The 12,627-nt window shown below is 42.3% G+C and overlaps 1 pseudogene; it reads right to left on the bottom strand.

The window, feature by feature from the left end:
• Positions 1–2,900: 2,900 nt before the first annotated feature.
• LOC118586285 lies at positions 2,901–3,262 on the bottom strand (annotated as a pseudogene).
• Positions 3,263–12,627: the final 9,365 nt, after the last annotated feature.

Raw genomic sequence — 12,627 nt, forward strand, 5'->3', positions numbered from 1 at the left:
GGCATGTCATAACTTCACTTTTCCACCCAAAACCCCATTTCTGGCAGGGCATTTCTGCCTGAGATGAGCATGCGATTATCTTTGAAATTTGGTGACTCTAAGCCCTGAGTGTGGCTTTCAATTATTTCTGCTCTCCCACTGTGGCAACAAAGGCTTTTGTAGTTACCAAAAAGACCCTATCAAAGTTACTCTTTACACATCTGCCTGAAATACTCACAAGTAGCCATCTGCACTGTCACCAAAGCACTGAGCAACTGCTGGTCAGTTTCACATCCCTATGTGTACTGTCTTCCTGCTCCACCCATGCACTTTGCAAAAGCCTGAATTAATCTGCCAGCCAAAAGGTTCTCCTCCCCCAGATTACTCTCTAAATCACTATGGTCTTGAGTTTTTGGTTTTGTGTTTGGTTGGGTTTTGGTTTTATGAGACAGGGTTTCTCTGTGTAACAGCTCTGGCTGTCCTGGAACTCCCTCTGTGGATCAGGATGGCCTCAGACTCACAGAGATCTGCCTGCCTCTGCTTCCCATGCTCTGGGTTTAAAGGTGTGTGCCACCACTGACCAGCTATTTTACCTTTTTTTTTTTTTTTAATCACATGTAAGTTGAAAGGTCTAAAATCATCCATTACTCTTGGGATCAATTTTCCTGTCTTTCTTTTTTGTTTTTATTTTGAGACAGGGGTCATATATCCCAGGCTAGACTTGAACTCTTGTGAGTAGTAGACCTCTTGCTCCTGTCTCCTGAGTGCTTTCCAGGGATGTGCCACACGTCCACTTTACCCAACGTCCCTGCAGGGCAGGTGAGCTACCTACCAGCTGAGCTGCAGCCCCAGGCTGGAATCCGTTTTCTCCATTTAACCCTCCAATTTCATTTTTTATTGAACATTACTATTTTCAGGAAAATGCAACTGTTAAAAGATCTAAATAGAATGTCAAAAAAGTTAAATGAGGTATTCTTAGTAAATGATGCAGTCATATATAATAAACACAAGAGGTAAACACCACAAAATTTTATTTTTGTTTTTGTTACTACTCTATTTGACACAAGCTCACATATCTTGGTGAAGATGTTTGAAAATAAACAAGACTTCACAAATATTCCTGTAATCCAAAGTATTAAACAAACATGGAAAACTATATCAACAATGTTTGTCTTCAACATGTTTTAGGTAGATAACAGGTAGGTAAGTAGATAGATAAGTAGATAGATGATAGACAGACAAACAGACAGACAGATAGAGATGGCAGGTGAATGTATAAGAGACAAACAGTATGTGTGTGTGTGTGTGTGTGTGTGTGTGTGTGTGTGTGTGTGTGTGTGTATGTGTGTGTTTTCAGAGACAGAATCTCATTTGACTAGGGTAGCCTCAATTTTTCTATGTAGCTCAGGCTGGCCTTGAAGTTCTAATCTTAAACCAGACCAATGACTTTGCAATGAACACTTGCAAGTAAAGATAAATAGTCGAAAGGATACACTGTGTCACATTATACCTTACAGCTTCTATGACAAGATTTTTCTTTTTTCTTCTCTTAAATTTTATTTCATTTTGTTTTGGCAGGAACTGTGCAAGGGCAGAGGGTGGATACAAAGGGATGAAGTGACAAGTGAGATGGCGATGCATGATGTAAAAGACACAAGCATAATCAAAGGAGAGTTTAAAAACATCCCTAACTTCCACATCAGAAGCCCTTTAGGCAGGCAGAGTGGACCCTACTGTAAGGGGATGTGGTGGCAGTCACACGGGGGCTGCTCTGAACCTCGCTTTTCTCAAATGTCACGCTTGAGTGTGCTGGGGTTTGCTTCCCTTTTACAGCTAAGACATCCTTCCTTCCTTCATTTCTTCCTCCCTCCCTTCATTGCTTTTGCTCGTTCTCTCTCTCTCTCTCTCTCTCTCTCTCTCTCTCTCTCTCTCTCTCTCTCTCTCTCTCTCTCTCTGGCAGGGTCTCATATAGGCCAGGCTAGCCTCAAAGTCGCTATGTAGTTAAGACTATCCTTGAAATCTTGATTCTTTTGTCTGTACCTCCCAAGTACTGAAATTATAGACATTGGCCACACTGCTGGCAACATAGTGTGTGTGTGTGTGTGTGTGTGTGTGTGTGTGTGTGATTGTGTACATGCAAATTCGCATGCATGTGTGTTCCTGTTGGGGGGTGTATATATGTATATGGTACACATATGTCTTGGTGCACGTGGAGGCTACAGGACAACCTCAGGTGGTTTTCCTCAGGTGCCAAACACTTTAATTTTTAAGACAGGGTTATTACTGGCCTGGAGCTCACCAGATTCACAGTTAAGATGGCTAGCAGGCGAGCCTCAGAAATCTGCATGGCTCTGTCTTCCACACCCATATGTTTTTTTGTTTTTGTTTTGGGGTGGTTTTTTTTTTTTTTTTTTGCCTTTATAAGAGTAAGTTTTATTGTTAATTATTTACCTTAATAGTCTCAGAAAGAAGAACAGATTAGCTCGGTCCATGACTTGCAGTTGGCAAAATGTAGTGAAGCAAGTGTATTCTGGTTGCTAAGGATTTAATTTGGGTGCTTTTAATACTTAGCTATCTAACACTTGAAACATAATCCAGAACAATGCATCACCCCCTCCTTTTCACTTTAGTACCACACCTACCTCCCTTCATTATGGAAATACCTTCATTAAAAATGATTCCCAGAGGACGGGTTCCCTGGAGCATATAGCCATGAGGACAGTGCACAAAAGAAAACTGAAAATAAAACTCTGTATAGTTTACTAATCTAAGGTAACAATATATTATATTCAATATATCAAGAAGTAAATCCAGTTACAAATGCACTAGTAGGTCTATGTGAAGAGGCTCTGGCAGAGCAACTGAAAACAGCCAGTTATTTACAAGACACACAAGCAGGAGCGGCGCACCTAGCAAGCAAGCACTGGCCCTCAGAAGCCAAAAGTGTTCTCTCCGCTGTAGGCCACATACAAGAATCCATCTTCATCTTTTTCCTTCTCGCAAAACTGTCCCAGAGTTAGGCTGGACTGTAGGACTGTCTTGTCCACAAACAGGAAAATGGCCTTCTCAGAAGGAAGCTAGATCCTTTTCCTGATGATCCACAAGAACTGGGCCACGGTGATGTCAGAGGGAACCAAGTACTTCCTTTTGTCAATGTCAACAATCTGAGAGCCTGAGACTTTTCCACGATCACCGGAACCCGGTTGGGGTACTTCGCTCTGATCTTCGCGGATTTCACACATCTATGTTCCAGCTAGTGGTCCTCCTTAAACGTCCACTTCATGGCGGAGGGAGGCGACAGAGGCTGCTCTCCGAGCCACAGACTTTGGAGAAGCAACCACAACAATGGAGGCAGAGGCAGCAGCGATGACTTCACATCCATATGTTTTTAACATGGATTCTGGAGCTTGACCTTAGGTCCTCATTCTTGACTGGCAAGTACTTTACCTACTGAACCACTCACCAGCTCCCCAAGATATAATTCTTTCTTCTTGCTTAGTTTTATTTTATCTCTGGACTGAGGGGAAAGCAGCCTATAATTACAAAACAACCCTAGAGGCAGCAGGAAGAGTAACATTACTGCTAGCGAGTCTGTCAGGGTAGTTGGTGGCCATTCTTTTTGGAGGCTCAAAGACATGATCTTTATCATCCCCAAAGAGACATGATGACGAGGATTAGAGAAGGTTTGTGTTCATAGTGACTCATGGTCCAAGAGCAATGAGATGCTCAAATGAGATAAATGGAATGGGAAGTATCAGAGTCCATTCAAATGCCCAGCACATGCAGTAAAGAAAGAACCTGCCGACCCAACATGAGGCTGGAGCTGGAATCCTGGCATGCTGTGAAAGATGGAAATCTTCATTGAAGTATTTTCATGGTTAGAGTGTCATGTGAACATCAGGCTCGTTATTGCATTAATACTGTATTAAATTGAATAAACAAATTGTTAGGCTAGCCTGAAAAAGGAAGAATCTTGGCCTCAGAGGTGAAGCAATTTAACTTTATTTGGGGATGGCAGCAAGATACCACTTAATTCTATAAAGAAAATGTAGGCTCTGCCTAGCCAGTCCTGGCTTGATTGATATTTGCATTTGTAGACTTTGTGGGTAAGTCCCCTAGCCACCCTACTCCCAGGTTTTCCTGGATGCAGCCACACCCCAGGTCATTGGTGGTAAGTCCCCTTGGCCCTATTCCATCTGCCCGGTACTTTGCCCAAGAAACTAGTCCCATGGTCTCAGTGTTTAGACACTTAGCCCCACCCTTCAGCTTGTTTCAAGATCTCATCTAAGCACCCACAAAGCTGCCCCAACCCTAGCAGTGCCCTGGTAGCCACTGAAAAAGAATTATCTCAGCCTTCCCACTCACAAACCAACACCAAGGGTCTGAACAACTGAGTTCAGTTACCTTTCTACCTGATCTGAAACCAGCCAGGACAGTTCAACAGTGAAAACAGAATCAAAACTGCCCACATAACACAGGTGGTCTAGAAACTCATAACAAACACACGATCGAAGGCCCAACTCCAGACACCAAGGTCACAATGGAAAAACACAGCAATATGAAAGCAAGATAGAATGTCCCCCACAAATATCGCCATCCCTGCAGCGATGTCTCCAGTAGGAATAACCCAGATGACTCTCAAGGCTGTTCAAAAGAACAGTTACAAACCTGTTCACTGTTCAAAAGAACAGTTACAAACCTGTTCAAAGAGTTCAGGGAGTTTAAGAAAGAAACAAACACCTGAATAAACCTAAAGAGGGCTGGAATAAACTTTATCAGTTTTGATTAAGTTCAAGGAAACACAAATTACTGAATGAAACAATGAAGACAATTAGGGATATGAAAAATGAATTCAATGAAGAGATGGAAATACTGAAGAGAATATAGGCTGACATGAAGATGGAAATGAAAATTTAAACAATTCAATAAAATAATTCAATGAGAAGACAACAGTGTGGATCACATAGAAGACAAAATACCAGGACTTGAAGACAAATAGAACAGCTGGTCACTTAATGAAATTAAACTTGGAGATATCCAAATCTACACATCATGGGCATAGGAGAAGATCCAAGAGCAAAGACAGATCTTCAACAGACTCACAGGAGAAATTTTCTCAAAAATAAGGCAGGTGATGCCCTTCCAGATAACAAGAAGCATACAGAACACCAAAAAGACAGGACTAGCAAAGAAACTCCCCGCGTAATCGTGGTAAATCAAGGAATAAACAGGACAAAGAGAGAGTACTACAAGATTCAAGAGAGATCACATATAATGATAAGCCAATTAGAATAAGAGCTGCCTTCCCAACAGAAGCTTTAAAAAGTCAGAAGTGCCAGGGGGTTGATGGGGATGTATTTCAAGGCCTAAAGACCACAGATGCTAACCTGGACTCCTTTACTGAGCAAAATTATCTACCATAGTTGACGAGAAAAAGCAACTGCTCACTCTATACACAGGCCAAAGGACTTGATGTCCACTAGTCCAGCCCTACTGAGAATACTGGAAGCAACACTCAGAAGACTAAGCAGAGCCAGGACGCTGTAGGAAGAAAACAAATGACCCCATGATAACTGGTGTGCGAAGGACTAAGAACACTAACCACACAAAGGCCAAAGCAGAAAAAATAACACACACCTCTTCGAATCTTTAGGTTTATGTGTGTGACTTGGAGTATCTATAGAAGCCAAGAAAGCAGAAGGGACCACTGGTGGGCAGAGGAGCAGGGAGAGCTTAATGGAGTGGGCAGTTAAATACAGGCGGTGTGGAGAGGGAAAGGGGAGTAATGGGTAGTGCAGTTAAGTGGGGAAGGGAATAAGAGGATGAAACATGGGGCAAGATGGAAAGAGGGATGCACTAAGGACACATGGAAAAGCCATACCTAAATCTACTTTTTTTTTGAAGCTGAGGATCGAACCCAGGGCCTTGCGCTTGCTAGGCAAGCACTCTACCACTGAGCTAAACCCCAACCCTAAATCTACTATTTTATTAAAGAATAGTTTAATCAGAATTACCCCATCTGGGGGATAATGCTCCTCCCAAAAACCATATACTATCAACCAAAAAGCCCAGCATCAGATATAGGCTACTTCCTTTGGAGTTCTTTGGCAGCTGGGTCCAAAAGGCCCCTGTGGGAGTAGCATTATTAGGAATTGTGACTTTGTTGGAGTAGTTGTGGCCTTGTTGGAGGAAGTGCATCATTGTGGAGGCTGGCTTTGAGTTCTCATACATGTTCAAGATACTGTCCATCAAGATGTAGGACAGTCTGCTACTTCTCCAGTATCATGTCTGCTTGCACACCACCATGTTGCACCATGATGATAACAGACTAAACATCTGAAAATGTAAGCCAGACCCAATGAAATGTTTTTCCTTTATGAGAGTTGTCCATTGTCATTGCACTTTGTTGCCCAACAGAACCTGTGGGTATCCTATTAATGAAGACACCAAACACTTTGGTCACAGGACTTGGAGAAATCAAGCTGGTACTGAACTAGAACCATGATGACTGCTTTTCATAGAATTGCAAAATGCTCATCTTGCTGGCACAGAAAAAAGTGCCAACAATCTTTCACTGATATAAATTCTACAAACTACAATAACAACTCTATGCCCACTGGTGCAATAATGGCATGGATATCTTGGGGGGTACCCAACAGCTGCCTTATTGCATTTAAGACCTGCTCCACAGGAGGGAACTCATTCCTAGTACTGTAAACATGGCTAAGAAAACTATGGCTAGAGAACTCCTAGGCCCTAGAAGAGAGCTTATTATCATTTTGCTAAATTGATATAGTATCCAATGGCCTTCTAAATTTTAAAATACTATTTTCTCCCTTCATAGATGAATGCTTTGTATTTTATCAACCCTCTTCAGCTCCTCCTGGTTCCCTTCTCCCACTTCCTTCTTCCAACTTCATGTCCTTATACTTATGCCTATAGATTAGTACAGCTCTCACCCCTCATCAGTCAGAGAAATCTCTTTTTGAGGTGGACAGAGGTCAACTCAGAGGACCTCAAATGACCAAAAAACCTCTTTTTGAGGAGGACAGAGGTCAACTTAGAGGACCTCAAATGACCAAAGTGCAGAGAGTAAGTTACTGTGCAGTGCTCACCCTTAAGTGGGAAATCTAAATCATATCTGTCTAAAACACCTGATGGTCTAATAAAGAGTTGAACTGCCAACAGCAAGGCAGGAGAAAGGATAGGTGAGGCTGGCGGGCAGAGAGAATAAATAGGAAGAGAAATCTGAAAGGAGGGAAGCAGGAAGAAGGAACAAGAGAGAAGGAGGAGGACTGTAGGAGCCAGCCACCCAGATACACAGCAAGCCACAGAGTAAGATTTACAGAAGTAAGAGAATGGGAAAAGCCCTGAGGAAAAAGGTAGATGGGAAAATTTAAGGAAAGATGGCAAGAAACAAGCCAAGCTAAGGCGAGACATGTGTGATTTATTTGGGAACTGGATGGTGGGCCTCCCAAAAAAGTAAAAAGCAACCAACAATAATCACATGTACAAACTGTTATATTGTTACAAAGAATAAAAAATAATACCCTGTGCTCTGTCTACCAGGAGAGAATGAAATTCAACCAAAATGGAATCAAGACAAAAAGCACATTATCAGTGCAATGATTGGTTAAAGCAGGAGGTTATAACAATTTGAAGTATAGTTAGGAAGCAGTGTACATGTCACAGCTGTTGGTTTTACAGGACAGTAGTAATGCTATGAACTAGGGTAACAGAATAGCAGGCTGCTTGCTGTGGATGAACTCAAGAAAAAAATTAATCTTAAAAGGCATCGAAGACTAATAACCAGATGGCAAGAAGGGAAAGTGAGGGCTGGTGTCAAAGAACCTCACATTCTATTTTGTGTTCCTTGGTAAATGGTAGGATCATCAGTGACAGTGTAGGTAAAGGTGGTATAGCTGGGATGCTTTAGAGAAAGTTTTCCACATTATCAATGTGTGCATTCACAAAGTATCAAATACAGTCATAAAACAAAAGGGACTAAATAAATAACAAAATTATGTCTTGTGCTCCTTTCTTAGAATGTTCTAGGGAAAGACTTCAGTAAAATAAGAAAAAGACAGGTAGCCGGGCGGTGGTGGCACATGCCTGTAATCCCAGCACTCGGGAGGTAGAGGCAGGCGGATCTTTGTGAGTTGGAGGCCAGCCTAGTCTACAGAGTGAGTTCCAGGAAAGGCACAAAGCTACACAGAGAAACCCTGTCTCGAGGGAAAAAAGAAAGAAAGAAAGAAAGGAAGGAAGGAAGGAAGGAAGGAAGGAAGGAAGGAAGGAAGAAAAAGACAGGAAGTCCAGGGGATTTGACACAGACAAGCCATGTAGTCAAGTCTCAGGACAACAAATCTGTGACTGCTGTGGGATGTTCTGTATGTCAAATGTGTTGCTCTGATTGGTTAAAATAAATAAAATGCTGATTGGCCAGTAGCCAGGCAGGAAGGACAGGGTAGGTGGGACAAGGAGAGGAGAATGCTGGGAAGTGAAGGCTGGAGCGGGGAGACACTGCCATGAGAAGAAAGATATAAGCTACGAGCCCTGTGGCAAAGTATAGATGAATAGAAATGGGTTAATTTAAGATAAAAGAAACAGAAGCCTGCCACGGCCATACAGTTTGCAAACAATGTAAGTCTCTATGTGTTTACTTGGTTGAGTCTGAGCATCTATGGGCCTGGCGGGTGAGAGAGATTTGTCCTGACTGTGGGCCAGGCAGGAAAACTCTAACTACATGTGACTGTTGTTTAGACTAAAAAATTCACAATTAAAGAAAAATGAAAGTCTATGAAGGAAAAAACAGTGGAAGTGATAAGTTACCTAACAGGTTTACCTTGTGTAGAGTGGCTGACTGTGGGAAGATCTGTCAAAGATCCCTAAAACTGAGACAAATTAAGATATGAGATGGTTTTAGTAGAAAGACAGAAGGTGACCATGAGAAAGCAAAGGATTTCGATACACTAGGTTTGGTTATGTTGCTCCTTGCTGTGTCACAGAATCTGGCAAAACCACTTAAAGGAAGGCCTATTTTGCTCACAGTTTCGAGGGTTCCGCCCATTGTGGTGAGGAAGTCATGGCCAGCAGGAACGTGAGGCACAGGTCACATTACATCTGAAGTTCACAAGCAGAGAAACACAAACACTGGTGCTCAGCTCACTCTCTTTTTTCATTTGGTCCTGGACCTCAGCTGATTCAGTGATGCTCCCCACATTTAGGGTGGGTTTTTCCATCTCAATGAACCTAATTTAGAAAATCTTTCACAGGCATGCCCAAATATTTTTTTCCATGATAATTTTTATCTCAATTTGAAAATGAAGATTATCCATCACAACTTGGCATCCAGACATATCACTTTTTTTCTTGTTTTTTTTTAATAAATATTTTTATTTTATAATTAATTTAATTTTACATATCAGCCATGGATTCCGCTCTCTTCCCTCCTCCCACCCCCAGCCTTCACCCCCCCATCCACCCCCATTCCCACCTCCTCCAAGGCAAGGTCTCCATGGGGATTGAGCCTAGCCTGGTAAATTTAGTCGAGGCAGGTCCAGTCCCTTCCTCCCTGCACCAAGGCTGAGCAAAGTGTCTCAGCATAGGCCCCAGGCTCCTAAAAGCCAGCTCATGCACCAAGGACAGGTCCCAGTCCCACTGCCTGGGGGCCTCCCAAACAGTTCAAGCTCATCATCTGTCTCACTTATCCAGAGGGCCTGGTCCTGTGCCATGGGGGCTCCTCAGCTATTGGTTTACAGTTCATGTGTTTCCATTAGTTTGGCTAATTGTCCCTGTGCTTTTCCAATCATGGTCCCAACATCTCTTGCTCATACAATCCCTCCTCTCTCGCGCCGATTGGACTCCTGGGGCTCCACCTGGGACCTGGCCATGGATCTCTGCATCTGCTTCCACCAGTCACTGGATGAGAGTTCTATCATGACAGTTAGGGTATTTGGCCATCTGATCACCAGAGTAGGTCAGCTCAGGCACTCTCTCGACCATTGCCAGTCGTCTATAGTGGAGGTATCTTTGTGGATGTCTGGGGTCCTCTCTAGCACTCTGCTTCTTTCTTTCTTCATTTATCATGGTGTCTCTTTCCTTGTTCTCCCACTTTGTTCTTGATCCAGCTGGGACCTCCTGCTCCCCTAAACTCTCTTTCCCCCCGACCCTTAACCTCCATTATCTCCCCCCACCTCTGGTTTGCTCATGTAGATCTCATCCATTTCTCTGTCACTAGGCAATCCCTGTGTCTTTCTTAAGGTCTTCTTTAATAGGTAGCCTCCCTGGAGTTGTGCATTGTAGTCTGGTTATCCTTTGCTTTACATCTAATATCCACTTATGGGTGAGTATATACCATGTTTGTCTTTCTGAGTTACCTCACTCAGGATATTTTCTAGTTCCATCCATTTGCCAGTAAACCTCACGACAGACATATCACTTTTAAATCATAACCTTCCACCCCTTATCTTCATAGACTCATGGCTATCTTATAATGCAAAATTCATTCAGTTCAACTTCAAGTCTCCATAGTCTTGTTTTGTTTTGAAACAGTATCTTTCTATGTAGACTATCGTATGTAGACCAGGCTGGCCTAGAACTCACAAAGATCTGTCTGCCTCTGACTCCTGAGTGTTGCAATTAAAGGCATGTACCACACACCCTGGCTGTCTCTAAAGTCTATCAATTCCAACACTTTTTAAAAAATTATATCTATTTAGTTGTTTGTGTATGTGTGTGTGTGTGTGTGTGTGCACGCGCACCATAGTCTATGTGTGGAGGTCAGATAACTACAGTGGGCTCTCTCCTTCCCTCCATGTGGGTCCCAGGGATCAAACTCAAGTTCTTAGGCTTGGTAAGAAGCATCTTTACTCACTGAGCCATCTTGTGAGCAATTTACATTCCAGTAACAGGTAACCATTTAAGTAAGCATTTAGTAGCTCTAATTTGAAGAACAGTTGTTCTCAATTCTTTCATTTCTTGATTAATTTCTGCTAACATTTTGCCATAATATTAGTCATTTTTGAAATTAGACAGGCTATTTTAGAAACCTCTTTTTGTAGTTCAAAGACAAGTCTGGGACAGGAACAGAAAGGCTGTGGTAGCAGCAACTGTAGTGGGAACTAATAGATGTAAGGAATCATCGTAATTTCCAGGAAGAGCTCTTGTGATTCTACTAGCAGATTGTAAAGATTCACTGAGTGAAACGGGTGTGACGCGTCCTATCCCACCTAAACTGTTATATCCTGAAGGGAGTGCAGACTAAGTATTATTTTCACAGAAAAAAAAAGTCCATCCTCAGGGCAATTGTTTACCAAAGGGGGTGGTGTGATAAGAAGTGGAATTACAGCAGGAAGGAAGATTTGTGCAATAAAAACATAGTGAGGGAAAGAGATTATCAGTGGGAACATCAGCCACAGCCTTTAAAACATCAGTAAGGGCATGTTCCATTTTCTCTGCCCCACCCCTGTTATCCTCGTATAATTTTCATAGGAAACTCCTTTTCCATACTAATGTCTTTTTAAGAGCCCAGGAATAGAGGGATCTCCTCTGACACAAAAGGAGTTTTCTCATTGACTTTTAGTGCTAAATGAACCCAGAGATTATATTCAGGGTTACTCTGGGGATGTTAAATTCAAATGAAGTAATTAATGAGTCTTCCCTCCCCTTCTTATTTTAGCATACCTATAATTTCCATTATCAGAACCCTCTAAAGAATGTTTGATTGTGCTGAAGTCTGTGTTATTACATTGGGATTGGTCAGTTAGATTAGTCCATTCCAAAAATCCTCCATCCACTTGGTTAAAGGCAAATTGTTCCCCTTATTTTGTCAAAACTGTTGGCCCTGGTGGATAAAGACAATCTTTTGTGTGGCAAGACAATATCAGGGTGTTTCCTATGATAGGGGTACCTCTTATTTCCCCTTTCAAGATGCGTTTAGGTTCTGTTTGCATACACTGAAAACAAAACAACTAAACCATTAGCCATAGGACAATCATGATGGAAATTTCAACAGCAAGAACACAAAGTTATGTTAGACAGTCAAATCTTAGAAAGTTTGGTTTTTAACGGTTCTTTTCAGTCACTCTCCAGCTCTGAGGGTCAGACTCCATTTCCATGGGTTCCTCAGGCACCTTTTTGAGGTGTGAGTGATGAATCCAGGCACAAATGCCAATGACTTTAACAGCAGTAGGAATCCAGAAAGTCACCATGTAAGGTCTGGTCCATCTATATTCAAGCCAGTCAGCTTTGAAGCAGTGGACTAATATAAGACTGATAGACCATCTCCAGGCTGGAAACAAGTGGTTAGGTGAGCAGTACCCAACAAGTTGAGCAGCCTGGACCTGAGGGAGAATCTTATCCAAAGTTAATTGTGATCCTTTTAAGGACTCAGAGATTGGATTGGGGCAATTACAGTCTGGCATGTACCTGAGGGATCACGGAAGGTAGTCACCCTTAGACTATGTCATATGGGGTGAACTTTTCTCAGTAGGGTGTACATCAGACTCTGAGAAGGGCATAAGGCAGTCAACACAGTTACCACCAGTTTCAAGAGTATATTTAGTTAAAATCTCCTTTAAAGTTCTATTCATTCTCTCTATTTTACCTGATCCCTGAGGATGTTACATACAGTGAAGTTTCCAATTTATG

This window comes from Onychomys torridus, chromosome 6 (assembly GCF_903995425.1).
Source record: "Onychomys torridus chromosome 6, mOncTor1.1, whole genome shotgun sequence".
Lineage (NCBI taxonomy): Eukaryota > Metazoa > Chordata > Mammalia > Rodentia > Cricetidae > Onychomys > Onychomys torridus.